Source organism: Megascapheus bottae, chromosome X (genome assembly GCF_031878675.1).
Source record: "Megascapheus bottae isolate mThoBot1 chromosome X, mThoBot2.hap1, whole genome shotgun sequence".
In the NCBI taxonomy this organism is placed as follows: Eukaryota; Metazoa; Chordata; class Mammalia; order Rodentia; family Geomyidae; genus Megascapheus; species Megascapheus bottae.
The window spans coordinates 89579285-89596847 of NC_143547.1; the positions used below are offsets into that span (position 1 = coordinate 89579285).

A 17563-nucleotide genomic window follows, 5' to 3' on the forward strand; every position below is an offset into this window, starting at 1 on the left:
GGAAGGGGTAACAATGTTCAAGATGTAATGTACTCACTACCTTACGCATGTAACTATAACTCCTCTAAACATCATTCTGAAAACAGAATATTTTTAAAACACCAACAAATAAAAATAAAAAATAAAATTACCATGGTTCAAAACATAAGGCTATAGAAACATTATTGAGGGTATCAATGTATGTGAATTAATGCACCTTCTATCTGGTGAATATAATGTAACCCTTCCATTAATTACAATAAAACATATGAGAAAAACATTATTGATTGCTTAGGAACATGTAGTATGTCCAAATTATACCATGGATAAGAGAAATAGTACTCAGATTAATTGTCAAATGTTAAATTCACTCTTCTTTTGAAATTTTGCCCCAAAGAGAAGCCAACCATATATAACAGCACATTGTTAAGTCTACAATGTGGAATAGCAATGAGATGTTGGGTTGAGAATACATTTATTAGATTCTGTCGTGAATACTATAATAGGGCGTCTTGACTAAATCAAATATGTATACCAGGCCAATTACCTTTTGTCATGGAGCAATGATGTGGAGTCTGTCAGTGTCTCCATGGGAAACCTAGCCTCTGAACTTTCCCTATTTACAGAATATCATTAAATCAAACATTTTCAAAGATTGTGTCTAACTTCAACATTCTGAAATTCAGTTTTAGTGACTTTTGTGATAATAAAATTACCTAATATCTATGCTTAATATTAGTTTTTAATGTTTGTAAGAGAAATTTAAATAAAAATCAGAATTTTATTAAAATAGTTTGTGAATGCAAGTTATAGCTGCTTCCAGGGAAACCAGAGCACTTGTGTCAGGAAGAAGACCTTAATATGGGCTTTGTTTTCTTAGAATGGCATGTATTCTACAAACATTATTGTCTACTGAATATTGTTTTAAATATATATTCAAGAGTCATGCAGAAACTCAAACAAGATGTCAAAGTTTATTGGGAGATATTACACCATCAGGAAGTTGCCTTGGCTATACATTGTTTCCTTGTTACCATACAGGAAAGAAAGCACCATAAAAACAACAGTAGTTCAATGTTTTGAATGGTTATAGGCAAAAACATTTTTCTCTCTTCTCCCTAGTGAAACAGAACTTTATGAACCAGTCACAGAAGAGACGTTTGAAATCTAAATTCCAGTTAACTGAATGCAGATCTTCCTAGCATATCCATAAATTGAATGGGTTCTAGAACTCACATAAAAAACAAAAGCTATATAATCCACAAAATCACAAAGATATTTAGATAATCATCTTAGAGATTTGTGCTGACAGCAATAAAAAAAAGACTAGGATTCATCAGCAGAATTTGACGTGAGTACATTTTTAAAAAGCTATATATGTGTAATCACAATGTCAAAAAATAGAATCTAACAAGAGTCTCATTCAGAAATGTAGCTGCACTTATACCAAGGAGACTATTTCCCAGCTCCTTGTTAAGAATGCTTGTGGAACAACACTTAGTTCCATTGAAAATATGGTAATAAAAAAAAAGAAAATGTTGTAATGTTATATAAAACTAAACATTTTAAATGTCGATTACCCAAAGTACAAAACAGACAGAAATACTGGTAAAGCAAAAATGTCCTGAGAAAAGTAACATCAAAAGCTGGAGAAGGTTCATTATGAAGGCATACATCTCATCTGTAGGCAAGCCAAAGAGAAAGCTCAGGATTTTTCCATTTATAGAAGAAAAGATACGTTCTGTTGGAGAAACATCTCCAACTTGACACATTACCAGAAAACAAATAACATCCAGAGAGGGAAAAAAAAGGCCCCTAAGAAAAGTCTGCAAGAAGGAACCAAATGCAGGAAGACTCAACCAATGCACTGATACTCTAGAGAATTGTAGGCTTTGGAGCCTGTGACATGAGACCTTGCCATATTGAGCTTTGTACCTCTCTTACTCCAACCAATCTCAGGCAAGCACGACTACTAAAGAAAACCCATAGACCATCCACTATGAAACAAGGATGTCAATTTATTAGTTCTGAAAATCACGGTAGTAGGGAGGAAGGAAACAGAGGGAATGGTAGCTTTGGAGAAGAAAGGTACCCACTTAGTGGTCAGCGCATAGAATTCAATTCAAATCTAATGGCACTGGGAGAGATTAGGAAACAATGGCTTGTCTCTTTCTGCTTCTGGGTGGGGTTATGTCTACAGAAGCATCCTGGGGCAAATAGTTTCTTGCTATTCCAACAGGAATTAAGTGTCAAGGGAGACAGAACAAGAATGCTTCCTCTGACTCAATCACTTTCTTCAACAATGATCAATCTGCCACATCACCTTACCTTCCCAGGCACGAAGCAGCCCAAGATTTGCTATTAAAAGAAAGGCATTTTCTTGCTCATTACAGCCTGCAATGTAAAACATCCAGAGATGCAAAGGCTCCTATTTTCACCATTAACGTAGAAATGATTTCTGGCAGCTTTGAGAGAAAACGCAATTATTTCCCTTCCTGTCACAGTGTTTCCACAATCACCTACAGAAGAGAGTGCCCTATTAGACTCATCTTCTTTGGAAAGATGCCAGTAGGTAAGCTCCTATGACCTGGGGAGAGGAGGCTGGCCCCTGGTCCTATCTCTCAGGAGGCAGGGTCACCAAGGGCAGAGGTAATTAGACAGCACTGAGTCACTGCTATTTGCATGCTAGCCACAGAGAACAAACTTTGTAAAGGACAGACTCAGAGCTTTGGGCCAAGCTCACCCCTTGAGCCACAACCTAGGACCCATACAGACCAGATTGTTCTAGACTCTTTTGGCTCCTCTACTCCTGGGAAAATCTGGTGCCCCTCTGCACTATGGAACCAGGCTATTTGCATTGGTTAGGCCTAGGTGTGACCAGAGGGAAACCTGTAGCTCCACTTGCACTGACTGACCTCCTGGACCATGGGAAGAACTCGCAGCCAAGCTGGCTTGACCAACATGGCAGTGTGCCTTCCTGATTAAGGCTCTAAGCTATTTTCTGGCCACTGGGCTGGTCAAGGTGTCGGTCCTGGCTCTAGGGCCTCTTCCTTTCTATTCCAAGGGAGATTCAAGTGAGATGGTGTTTCTAGTTCAATGCAGCCATATGCTCATCCATCTGGGTTCAGAGCCCTAAAGATTGATTCACTGACTCCATCTGGAGCCATGAGCAATCCGGTCGTCACCCAAGAGTGGCTTCCAGAATAGATGAGTGAGGAGAGTCCCCCACATCCACTGTGCTTTTGCTCTAATATTCTTCTATACTGCATTATGAATCCACTGTTTTGGAAAGGGTGACATTGTCCGAAAAGAAATATATAATCCATCTGACTTATGTAACTGTAACCCATCTTTATAATAACAGTAAAAAAAATTTTAAAAATTCACTATGTTGGCCAGAGTTTGGCCTAGTGGCAGAGTGCTTGCCTAACATGCACGAAGGCCTAGGTTCGATTCCTCGGTACCACATATAAAGGAAAAAGTTGGAATTGGTGCTGACGTTCAAGTGGTAGAGCTCAAGCCTTGAGAAAAATCCAAGGACACTGCTCAGGCCCTGAGCTCAAGCCCAGGACTGGCAAAAATAATAATAATAATAATTCCTGGATCAGACTCCAGAAAAAAAAGAATTCACTATGTTGCTGTAAGTGTGGCAGTGCCGTATTATGATTTAGTCATTTATACCCTTTTCATATTATCACGTGGAAAGCAGATTCTACTGAAAAGCAAAAGAAAAATTAGAGATGCACTTATCAGGATATATACGACAGTATGTGTGAGATAATAACAAAATAACATGGAAATACAAGTATGTGCTGACAATTTTATACATAAATACACACCATTTTCTGATTTGAATAAAAAACAAAGGGTTGCATCTTTGAAAGTATGAACTTTACTTTTCTGGCTTGAATAACCAATTGTGTTTAATGAGTTAGGCGAAACCAGGCTTTAGGAGTATGTTTAAGAAGAGAGCTATAAACAAAACCTTGGAGAATGAAGAGGAATGGTGTGGCATTAATGGTGAGCACATACATTTATTTAGCGTCCTGGATCATCTCTAGGCAACTCTCAAGAGATGTTGAACCCAATCTAGTTAAGGCCAGGCCACCACAGCTCAGACTGTCATCACGTTCCTGATAACCTTATCTCTGTTTCCTAAACATTGATATTACAGCCATGTGCCACAGAGCCTAGCAAGACAATGACCAATATGTTCATATAAAATCTGATCCATCATCCACAAGTTTTCAATTAACAATGCATGGATGCGTAGAATATCTCTCCTATGTTACAAAGTTTTTCTTTTGCTCCAGACATTTTATACTCTATGGACCCTATATATACAGGCTGACAAGTAAAGTGAACTATAACATGCTCCAAAGACCACTCAAAGGAAAGAGTTTACTTCATGGAACACCCACATAACAAAAAAATATGGTCATTTGAGCACCTGTTTTGCCAATGACACAAATGCCAAAACCTCAGGCATCTGGGAACATTATTACACATTTCCATGTCAAGGAAGAAGTTGCCAGGGATGCCATTCTTGAAGACATGTAATAAAAATGTCATGATCTGTTTTTTTCTTAAGCAAGATACAAAGCCTAGGTTGCCATGAAACCAAACAATTTAATAAAAAGTAGAAAGTTCAATAAATCAATCAATTTATAAGTGGTTCCATTTCCACACACTTCGAACAATATACTTCAGAATGATGCTATGACCTATCTTTTTAATGTCTTTAAGGGACAATCAGAATTTGGGGACATCTTTTAGTGTGATGTACAATAGAAGTAAATTAATATTTTTCAAGTTTCATACTTAACTTATATACTTCGAACAAAAATGTTAACATGGCTAAAATGAATTTAATCTCCTAGGGCTCTTTCTGACATTTTGAAATCCTTACATCAAATAGACCTTTAGATAATTTAAATTGCCTTTGCATTTCAAACTCATATTATTGGAAATCATGCTCACCATAATTTAATATAAAGTTAATACCAAAGATTAGCTTTTAGCAGAAGAGGATGCCATTTTGGATTACTGATTAGCAAGTGATAATATGAGATGGATGACTGTAGATTGTGAAACTAAGTTAACATTCTTTTCATGTACTTTTGTTACACCAAATCATTCAGACTGTTACTTTCACATTTTGGGGGCAACAGTATGAATTGAATTTGTGAAAGGTTTTTTGTAGACTCAGAGTAAATATGTGGCTGGTATGATGAATCTCTCTAAGGCCAAGGCCAGGATTTGTTTATCTACCTATCTCCTCTGAATCAGACTATGTATCTATTACTCTATTCTGCCACTGGAAAACATTTATTTGAGGTATTATAGTCCTAAATATAATACAAGATAAACACAAAGTCATGAATAAGGTTAATATCCAAAGGATACACAGCTATCTCTGTACCATGGTAAGAAATGATCCCCAAATTACTTTTGAGATACAATGGAACAAAAGGAAAACGACAAATAGAATGAGTAATAAGAGTTGTAATGTTCACAAAAGCATTATTAAACAAATTTTGAATAATATATTATTTTCCTGGTATTAAATTCAGAGAAAAATTTGTTCTGTGGTTTTTATAAAACTGGAAAATACATTATTGAGAACATTGTCCTCAGAAACATCCCAGCAGTAAGTATAATAATGAGCTATTTCACAGGACTCTTTTTGATGATGTACTTTAATGTAGGCAGACAACATTATGTCAAAGGGTATTTTCATTAAAGTAATTCTAAAATAGGCAAAATAATGTGGCCTCGATGTACATCTCTCTAATAGTTTAGTTTCATTAGTAAAATACAAACCTGGAAGAGCAAACATTGTATTATTCACTTAGGTTTTTTTTTTTGTCAGTCCTGGGCTTGAGCTCAGGGTCTGAGCACTGTCCTTGGACTTTCTCAGGGCTAGATCTCTACCACTTGAGCCTCAGCACCACTTCCGGCTTTTTTCTATGTATGTGGTACCAAGGAATTGAACCCGGGTCTTCGTGCATGCTAGGCAAGCACTTTAACCATTAGGCCAAACTCCTGGCCGAAACAATTTTTTTTTTGCCAGTTGGGGCTTGGACTCAGGGCCTGAGCACTGTCCTTGGGCTTTCTCAAGGCTACAGCTCTACCACTTGAGCCTCAGCACCACTTCTGGCTTTTTTTCTATGTATATGGTATCGAGGAATTGAACCTGCATCTTCATGCATGCTAGGCAAGCACTCTACCAGTAGGCCAAACTCCCAGCCCTCACTTAGGTTTTTATACATATTATTTTCCTGCTGTAACTTGGATTTACATGAGAAACACATGAAAAAATTAAGGCTATAAGGATGATCAATTGGAACAAAAATTCTCCAAGTTGTCAATTTCAGAACATTTCTTAATATTTCATAGTTGTCTAAGTAACTTTTAGGTAGTTATTATATCATAAAATTCGGCTAATTTAATAATCAATTCTGAATAGATATCAACATATTGTATGTTCTGAAAAATATAAACAGATGAACTGACATGACCTCAAAGTTCTATGACATATCCAGTGTACATGTTTTAATTTTTTAAATTTTGTCCTATAATTTAGAAGTTATAAATATATTGACAAGGTCATGCAAACATGACTGCTATTTAATTCAGGAACATTTTTATCACCTTGAACCTCAATCCTAATCATATATAGAACACATTCCAGCAGCCACTAATTTACTTTATGACTATATAAATTGCCTGTTCTGAACATATGGGAAAGCCCAAGGACAGAGCTCAGGCCCTGAGTTCAAGGGCCAGGACTGGCAAAAAAATTTAAAAAAGGCTCACGCCTGCAATCCTAGCTACTCAGGAGGCTGAGATCTGATGATCACGGTTCAAAGCCAGCCTGGGCACTAAAGTCTGTGAGACTTTTATCTCCAATTAACCACTAGAAAACTGGAAGTGGTGCGGTGGCTCAAGGGGTGGGGTGGTAGCCTTTAGCTGAAGAGCTCAAGGACTGCACCCAGGCCCCACGACCAACAAAACAAAAAAAAAAAGGAAAATGGAAAACAGTATGGCAGTTCCTCAAAAGACTAAACATAGAGTTCCCCTATGACCCAGCAATTCTACTACGTGGCATTTACCCAATCGTCCAGAAACAAGGACATACTAAATCCACTAGCACAACAATGTTCATTGCAGCACTATTTAACATAGCAAAGATACGGAACCAACCCAGATGTCCCTCAGTTGATGAGTGGGTCAACAAGATGTGGTATTTATACACAATGGAATTCTGTGTTGCCATCACAAGTAATGACATCGCCCCATTTGTAAGGAAATGGAAAGACTTAGAAAAAAGCATATTAAGTGAAATAAGCCAGACTCAAAAAAACGTAGGCTCACTGGTTTCTCTCATTTGTCATAATCAGTAGAATCCTTGGGCTCTCCTAGCAGAGATTTACAATAGAGCAATCCTAGACACATAAGGCCATATAGGATGATGAGAAATGAAAGGACCTCCAGGATATAGAAACAAAATCCATGTAATGAGTGATTGTTGCTCTTAATGTACTATGTTATCTCTCATCTCTTTTTCTGTCCCTTGGTTATCTCATATTGTTACAGTATTTTACCTTGTTATCTGATATAGTGTATATATGTTTATTTGGTTATTTGAAATCAGATAGGGAAGGGAGGAAAACAAGATGAGGGGCGGCAGTGGTGGGAGGGAAATGGGGACCAAGACATGAGAAAGGGTATCTATGTTTGTGAAGTAATGCTCCTTCTATCTGGTGAATATAATGTAACCCTTCTATTAATTACAATAAAAATATATGATCGATATCCTTAACATAGATATAAAATTATCAATATATGTTAGCAATGTAAATCCAACAACACACAGAAACAGTTACACAAGAGGGGAAGCATGACTTGTTCCAACTATTCAAAATTAGCTAAGCACACAAAAATTAATACAAGCCAGGCACCAGAGGCTCATACCTGTAATCCTGGCTGAGATCCAGAGGATTGAGGGTTGAAGCCAGCATACCCAGAAAATTAGTGGGATTCTACCTCCATAATGAGCAACAAAAAGCAGAGCCAGAGGTGTGACGTAAATGGTAGTACAAACAAGCATGTAGATTAAGTATCAGACCCTGAGTTAAAAGTCAATTTATATATATATATATATAAAACATATATATTTCATTACATATATACGTATATAACAATATAATCCATCACAGCAACTAGATAAAGTAGAAAATTATGGTATCAATAGGTGTGTAAAAACCATTTCACAAAATTCAAAATAAATTCATCATAACTGTTCTCAGCAAACAAAGAGTAGAAGAGACTTCATTTAACTTGTGAAAACTTACAGCTAACATCAAATTTAATGGTGATAAACAAGAAGCTTTCACACTATTATCAGGAACAAGTCAAAGATGTTCCTTCTTGCCACTACATCCTATTCTATATCATACTGAAAGTAGAAATTAATGTAATAGAGCAAAAGAATAAAAACAACATGTATATACTAGGAAGGAAGAATTAAATTGTGTTCATATGGAGATGACATAACCGGCAATGTAGAAAATCCCTTTACACTGAAAATGTCTTGAGAGTAAAGTATTACAGTGACATTGAAAGATACAAGATCAAAATTCAGAAGTCAATTGCTCTATTATATGCAAGAAATGAAAATTGGAATTTAAAACTCAAAGCACAATACCATTCCATTAACAGAAAGCTTTGAAATACTTGAGCCCCATTCTGACAAAATGTATACAACACCTATATGGAGGAGACTAAAAAATGATGAAGAATCAAAATCAATCTAAATATATAGAAATATTACATGTATAGAGATAAGAAAAATCACTGGGTTTCTTTTCTTTGAGTTTCTTTCACTTTTTATTTTTATTCATTATGATAGTACTGAAGTGATGGCCTAGGTACATTTTGAGTCAAAGCTAGCACTCTTACCACTATGTCCACAGCTCCACTTCTAGATTTTTGGTGGCCAATTGGAGGTAAGAGTTTCATGCACTTTTCTACCCAGACTGGCTTCTAACCACAATCCTCAGATCTCAGCCCCCTGAGTAGCTAGAATTACAAGTGTGAGCCATTAGTATCCAGCCATATTTATTATTATTATTATTATCATCATCATCATCATCATCATCATCATCACTACTAATACTACTAGTATTACTACTAATACTAGATCAAGATCCACTATTTTCAAGATTTCAATTCTTCCCATATTGGTCTATTGACTTAATGCCATCCCATCCAAAATCTAAAGGAGTTATATTGTGGATATAAACAGGCTGTGTAGATTTTATATGAAAACACAAGTCTCAGAACAGCCAATATAATATAGAAGAAAAAATTGATATTTTCCAACTTCAAAACTTACTACAAACTCACAGCAACCAAGATAGTATGATATTGACAAAAAAATGGAAAAGTGATCAATGAAACAAAATGGAGAGCTCTAAAAATAGGTCTATAAAAACACAGTCAATTGATTTTTGGCAGAGGAAAAAAATGAAAATTCAATGAAGAAAGATAGTCTTAACAAATGATGCTGGAACAAGCTGTCAACCACATACAAAAAACTGAACCTAGCCAGAAATCTTACACACTTGAAAAATATCAACCCCAAATGTGTCCTACCTAAATGTAAATTTCAAAATTATTTTTAAAAAAGCACTCTATAGAGAGAACATAAGAGAAAAGCTGAATGAACTTGGCTCTGGTAATGATTTTTAAATATATCAGTAAATACATGTAATAAAAATAACACATACATCATTAAAATTAAAATTTTCTGCCCTGTGAAGGATACTGTTAAAAAATAAAAACCCTTTCCCAGCTGGTCAAGCTCATACCTGATAGGTTTGACCTAAGAGGAAGGTAATCAAGGAATTAGCTTGGGAGTCCTGAAAGCCAGCATGCTGGAGAAGCTGAAGTTGGATGAGGAAAAAATAAGAGACTTGTATGCCATTTTGCCTGTGATTCATGAGGTTACACAGTGTTATGATAATGTTCCAGCTAGTGCAAGCATGTTGTTTTTGTTGCAAGATATAAAGACCTTCTTTGTCTGTGTGGCTAACACTGTCCTAAGCAGTGCTGCTGTGGGAAAATAAAAGCCAGAGTTTTGTGGTGAATGCTAAAATTTACAGATGTCTAAATAAACATCATAGATACTCTAAATCACCTGTGGTACTAATTTATAGATTAAAGGAACCTAAGATTGAAGCATGGAGGGAGCTATAGTTTCAAGAAACAAGCCTTTAGTGAAAATATCTCTAAGCCTCTTTAATACTGCATTTTCATTGATCAAAAATAAAGTCCACGGGGGCCAGGAGCTTAGCCTAGTAGTAGAGTGCTTGCCTAGCATGCATGAAGACCCGGGTTCAATTCCTCGGTACCCCACATACATAGCAAAAAAAAAAAGCCAGAAGTGGTGCTGAGACTCAAGTGGTAGAGCTCTAGCCTTGAGAAAGTCCAAGGACAGTGCTCAGGCCCTGAGCTCAAGCCCAGGACTGGCAAAAAAAATAATAAAGTCCACACGTTGCCACTTCTTGACCTTATCAATGAAAATAAACTTTATTTGCTTGTCTACAAAACAAAGCATTCAAGTTCTACCAAATATGTGTATCTTATATGACAAATCTTGCCATCATGATGCTTTCAGCACCAGGATAAGCCTGGAGTAGGGCCAAACCATGACATCACCAAAGCCTTGAACATATTTTTGAAAGTACATATATGCCTACAGTCTGGAAAAGCTGTAGCTTTTTGTCCCAAAGTTGATGTGATTACTCTTGGTAAGATGACATACAATTGCATAAATATCAGTGACCAAAGTCCTGTGGTACCTAATACTGTATTTTAAAGGTATCAGGAAATTCAATCTAGGAAGACTGAAGGTTATCACACGCAGAATAGTAAGAACTGAGGATCATCACATAGGTAGTAGATGAGGTAGATAACATTGTGGGTAATACCTATCAGACGTTTTGCAAGCCCTAAGACTCATAGTAGCAAGTACCAAGCAAAAGGAAGTAGAAACACTGTGACTGTCATAAATGTGAAAACATTCATAGGACAATTGGAACAAAGTTTCTAGATCATATTCTTTCACAAACACTGGTTGAAATTGGAGAGAGAAAATGTCAAAAAAGGAAACACAGAGAAGAATATCAGATTTAATAATGGGTATTTTTGAGTGACATATATATAAAAATGGGAAGATTTTATGTGTTTAAAGATTCAGGATTGCACTAAAAGAATGCTGGGAGACCTTCATGTGAAGAATCTTAAAAGCTGTATGTCATTAAAGTGTTCTGAAATTTTTATTATTTTTCATTTCAAAGAATTCATTGATGTGGAACAAGTGAAATGACATAAGGTGTGTGGACAGCATCCTCAGATCACTGTGACAAATGTTCACATACAGTAAGTTGTCACTGCTATTGCACACCCTGCCCAAGAGAGCATTGGAAGTGTCATTGACCTTGAGTGTGGAAGCATGTAACTCTTTTACCAAGTCAGCTTATTCCATGTGATGGCGATGTGGCTGCGAGATTGATGGTCAGGGATGATTTGACTGATTTTGCGGGCTAGGTGAGTACCCAGCTCTCTTCCTCATCACTCCATATGTATCCCTACCAAAGTACAGAAATCAAATAAACTTATAGACAAGACAAAAAGTACAGAAATGAAAACCAGTGACAAAGGAGAAAAAAACAAAAAAGCAAAATAACAACAACAACAACAACAAAACCCTCTGTTGCCCTTTCTTGGAGTTCATTTTGATGAACATCATTTTGAATGATCATGTGCACATAGTTAGTGAGCCTCTGTGATCTGCTCCTGAGAATAATCTCCTTTGGTCACACTGTATAAATGTTCTAAAACTTTCCATGTCCATCCAGTGAATTTTGTCTTTTACCATCCAGTGGATTTGCTGGTATATTTATAGGCACAGTCTAACTACTTACAAATGAGAGAAAACGTGTATCCTGTATTTCTTTCGGTCTGGTTTACTTAGTTTAATATAAGTTTTTCCAAGTCTTTCCATTTCCTTACCAATGTGGCAATATCATTCTTTCTGATGGAAGCATAGAATTCAACTACATATAAACATATATATATATATCACATATTTCTGATCCACTCATCCACTGAAGGGCATGTGATTCCATCTCTTAGCTATGGCAAATATGCGTTAAATTTTGAGTGTACTTTTCCCCCTCCTCTTCATTCATCTATAATGCATGTTTATAAATGTATTGTTACACCATTTACATACATGAGCTAAAGTACTTAATATTTCCCATAAAAATTGTTCTGTTACCCTCTCTCTTCACTCATTGTTTCCACCAACAAGAGTGCCTCTTTCACATTCACATCATTCCTGTTTGTGTCGATTCTACATATGATGCATATTGAAGTGAGCATGTGTCTTTCTCAGTCTAGCTTGCATTTCTTGCCATGGTGCTCTTGTTTGTGTAATGTTATTTTATTTTGTTTTAGAATGAAAAGCAAGAGAGAAGAGAGTCTGGGAGAAAGTACAAAGCACACATCAAAGAAGTATTAGTATCCAAAACTAATTTAGTAGTCTGTGTTCTAAATTTTTAAAATGAGACTTTAGTGGTGCAATTATAAGGGTAAATACACTGCCCGTATTTGAGACCATTACTGAGAGGAACATTTAGTTTGAAGTTAAGAATCGTCATTAGGTCCTTATTTAATTGGAGCCATAAAATTATTTGTACAACATGAGAAATTGTATAAATTAAGAGCACAGTATAAATTAAGAGAAGTGAAGAATTTAAAACCCAAAGAAAGTTTGTGGCTATATGCCAGAACAAATTGAATGGCTCTGTGGGGATATGTCCTCACATCACATTTTGAAGCAGCAGAGTGAAAATTACATGAGCAAACAACTACCTATAGCTACATTTATGTAGTCATTCTTTAAAAAAAAAAAAGTAACTATCAGTATGAGACTTGAACGTGGAGCCTGGTTGCTATCCCTTAACATGTTTGCTTAAGAATGGGACTCTGCCATTTGAGTCACAGTTCCACTTCCAAGGGACTTGGAATGTGGCTTAGTGGTAGAGTGCTTGGCTAGCATGCACAAAGCCGTGGGTTCAATTCCTAAGGACCACATAAATAGAAAAAGGCAGAAGTGGCATTGTGGCTCAAGCAATAGAATGCTAGCTTTGAGCAAAATTATCTCAGGGGACTGTACCCAGACCCTGAGTTCAAGCCCCAGGACTGACAAAAAATAATTTCACAGACTTTCCTACCAAGACTGGCTTGGAACCACTATCCTCACCTCTCAGCCTTCTGATATAACAGTAACAAATCCACAGAGAGTCATTCTTAAGATGATGAGAACAGTACACAGGATTCTTCCCAACAACCACTGTACAATTGTTCTCGCTCTCTTTTTTTCCAGTCCTGGGGCTTGGAACTCAGGGCCTTGGGTACTGTCCTTGAGCTTTCTTAAGGCTTACACTCTACCACTTGATCCATAGCAGCACATCCAGTTTTATCTGTGTATGTGATACCAAGGCATGAAACCCAGGGCTTTGTGCATGCTAGGCAAGCCTTCTACCAGTAGGCCACACACCCGGCCCATTTTTTTCTTTAACACAAGATTCATTATGGGAATGCCACTTCTATATGTCACAAATGTGAGTTATTCCAGGATCCACTAAAAGAGGAGGTGGAATTTAAATATACAAGTCCTCTATTAAAAATTATTGGTGAAATGTCCATATAGGATGAGGCTAAGGGAAATGAAATGGATATGGAAACAAGAGGTTTCTCTTTGTGATTGTTGTTCTTAATGTGAAGCTAGTTTTCTTTTCTTCTTTTCCCCTTAAAGTGTATCTCATGTTGTTATTATACCTGACTTTGGTACCATGTGTATTGTGTATAGTTTATTTGTGTATTTGAAAATGGAAGGTGAGGAAAAAACAACTTGAGTGGGAGGGGGTTGAGGGAGGGCAAACAGAAGAAAAACATGGGAAGGGGTAATAATGTTCAAGAAGTAATGTGCCCACTACCTGATGAATGTAACTTTAACCCCTCTATACATCACCCCAACAATAAAATAAAAGTTTAAAAAATATTGGTGGAAGGGAGGATATTCTTAGGACCGGACCACAAGGGCTCAATAGCTATGTACATGTGATCCTTCAAAGTGATGCTTATGAAAATGAACTCCAAGAAAGGGAAGCAAGAGGTTTGTTTTTTGTTTTTCTTTTCTTTTTGCTATTTTTTCTCACCTGTTGATGTTTTTTATTTCAGTACCTTTTGCCTTGTAGGCAAAGTTGTCTGTTTGAGGGATAGTAAGGGGTAACATAGAAATGGTAAGACAAAGGATGAACAAATAGAGCAGTGATACTAGATGCTACTTAGGAAATGAACTATACAACTTATGTGGGGATTGAAAATACAGGCAGAAAATGAGGCAAGAGGTGAAACTGTTCCCCCCAAAAATGTACTCATTAGATGAAATATGTAACTGCAACCCCTCAATACATCACCTTTACAATATATAAATATGTAAATAAAAGTTATTGATAGTTTTCCCTTCATACATCCCCTTTACAATAACAATAATTTTTTTCAATATTGGTAATTTTGAATCATAACAGATAGGTATAGAACCTTTTGTATGATACCTCAGCTGAGTAAATTCTTACACCTACTATGATGATAAAATATACCATTTCTTAGGGGAGGGGGGAAGACACTCAGAAATATGGAGGATGAAGATCCATGGAAATAAACAGCAGAAAATAAAGTGTGCACCACTGTGAAATTTTATAAAGAGAACTAATCTGTGATACTTGAAGCTGTAATTTAAATCTCTGTTCTCTTCTTCAAATAAGTATTTCTCAGAGAAGTAAAAAGCTTAGAATGAAGGAAGAAGAGAAGAGGAAGTAAGAAAAGGAGAAGAATTTATAGGTTGCAACTACTGAACAGACAATTTGTTACAAATTACACCATAATGATGCCAGGTCTTGGGCAATGGCTAAATTTCTGTACTAAGAAGACAATAAAATTTGGTATGTTGTGATGTTCATTGCAGCACTATTTACCATAGCAAAGATATAGAACCAACCCAGATGCCCCTCAGTTGATGAGTGGATCAAGAAGATGTGGTATTTGTACACAATGGAATTCTATGCTGCTGTCAGAAAGAATGACATCGCCCCATTTGTTAGGAAATGGAAAGACTTAGAAAGTAAGCCAGACTCAACAAAACATAGGCTCAATGCTTTCCCTCATTTGTCATAATTAGTATAAACCTTGGACTGTCCGAGCAGAGGTTTACAATAGGGCAAAACCTAGATACATAAGATCATGAGGCTAAATAAAAGGACTTCCTGGATATAGAAACATGAGCCATATAATGTGTGATTGTCATTCTTAATGTACTATGTTATTTCTCATCTCTTTTGTTGTCCCTTGGTTATCATATTATTACAGTATTTTACCTTGTTATATGGTATATTGTATGTTTATTTGTTTATTTGAGATAGGATAGGGAAGAGGGGAAAACAAGATGAGGGGAGGAGGTGGGGTTAGGGAAATGGAGACCAAGACATGAGAAAGGTTATCAAGGTATGTGAAGTAATGCACCTTCTATCTGGTGAATATAATGTAACCCTTCTATTAATTACAATAAAAAAGATACGTTGTATTCTAGCCACAAAATTCTTTGTTAAATGGCAACTCTTTTATACATCTATTTAAATAATAATAAAAAATTAAGAAGTTAGTGAGCTCCCATAGTGCCTTGTGAGTGGCGGGCATGATAACAAGCCCTGAGCGTCTGCACGCGGGCTCAGGTCGGCCCTGTGGGGACTCCATGATGTTGACTGGCAGGTTCTGTGAGATGGAGTCCTGGCCGGCTGCTGGCTGGTTAGGAATGGCATGATGTCAATTCTCTGGGGTGTGTGGGGCCCTCTGAGGGCACTGGGGAGATCTAGAGCCGAGCTGTGCCCTGGCTGTGGGAGCCGCCTGTGTTCTCCTCTCAGGTTTGTGTATTTTCCAAAATGCTTTTCATCTACCTTGAGTAGTTATCCAAAGAAACCTATGACTTCCTACCTTCGGTTTTCTCAAGAACAGCTACCAGTATTTAGAGCTCAGAACCCGGATGTGAAAATAAAGAACTAATTCAACAAATTTTAGAGGCATGGCGGGCACTTTCTGAGTCAAAGAAAAAAAATGAAGATGCTTATAAGGCAGATTGGAAAATATACAAAGAAGAAATACACAGAATTCAACAATAGCTTACTCCAACTCAGTTGCTATCTCTAGAAAAAGAAATCAAACAAAGAAGATTGAAAAGTAAAGAACTGATCAAAAAAAAAGAGGGAGTTAAGATTTCTTGCTAAACCCCAAAAAACTCATTCAGCTTACATTTTTATAGCTGAAAAAATTCAAGAAGCCACAGGTTCCACCTAAGGAAAAACTGAGTACTTTAAATGATATGTGGGAAAATATGCCTGATTCTCAAAAGCAGGTGTATTTTCAGCTTTCTGAAGATGATAGAATTCATTACAATAATGAAATGAGATCTTGGGAAGAATGAATGATAGAAGTTGGAAGAAGTGATCTTGTAAGTCAAGGCAGGAAATGGTCAAAGAAGCCAATTAGGTCTCAATGCCTGATGTAACATTAGAATAGATAAACGTGGTAAACATTTTATGTTCAATTTCTTTTTTTTAGCCCATGGACTTCTACCAATTGAACATATTTTGTGTTAGTATTTGTAAAACCCAAACAGATGAAGGTCAGGAAAAATTGTGTGTTTATAAGAACCACAGCTGGGCGCAGTGGCTCATGCCTGTTTTCCTAGCTTCTCAGGAGGCTGAGATCTGAGGATCATGGTTGAAAGCCAGCCCAGGTACTAAAAAGTCCATTGAGACTCTTATCTCCAATTAACCATCAGAAAACCAGAAGTGGTACTGTGGCTCAATGCCTAGTCCCAGAGTTCAAGTCCCAAAACCAACAAAAAACCAAAAACAAAACCCATAGAGTCAAAATCTTTCCTGAAAATTTAGCAGATAATTATTTTATTTTGAGAAAGCTAAACCACACTGTGAAGTTTTTTTAATAATTTTTATTGTGATTAATAGGACGGTTACATTATTTTCACCAGATAGAAGGTGCATTACTTCACAAACATTGATACCCTTTCTCATGAAGTTTTTTTATACTGATGCTGATTATGTACAGGATATTCTTGCCTGTGCACCTTTCCCCCCCCTCTCCTCCTCCATGGAGGCAGAGGCTTGTTTTCAAATTTCTCAATACTGTAGAAGCTAAGTGTTCTCTGATATAATTGTGCCATTAAAAACAAACTCCAGAACTTATATCTGGGTAAATTCTAGTTCCTAGGTATAATCCGTACATATTCAGAGTTGGCTGTACATTCAAGCACTGGTTAGTTTCAGTAACAATCTTTTATAAAAGGGACAGAGATTTATAAACCATTTTCTCATTGTCTTTTTCTTTTTTTTTGCCAGTCCTGGGCTTGAGCTCAGGACCTGAGCACTGTCCT

The 17563-nt window shown here is 36.7% G+C and overlaps 1 pseudogene; it reads left to right on the forward strand.

The window, feature by feature from the left end:
- The first annotated feature begins 15933 nt into the window (after nucleotides 1–15933).
- On the forward strand, nucleotides 15934–16675 carry LOC150041532 (transcription factor A, mitochondrial pseudogene; annotated as a pseudogene).
- Nucleotides 16676–17563: the final 888 nt, after the last annotated feature.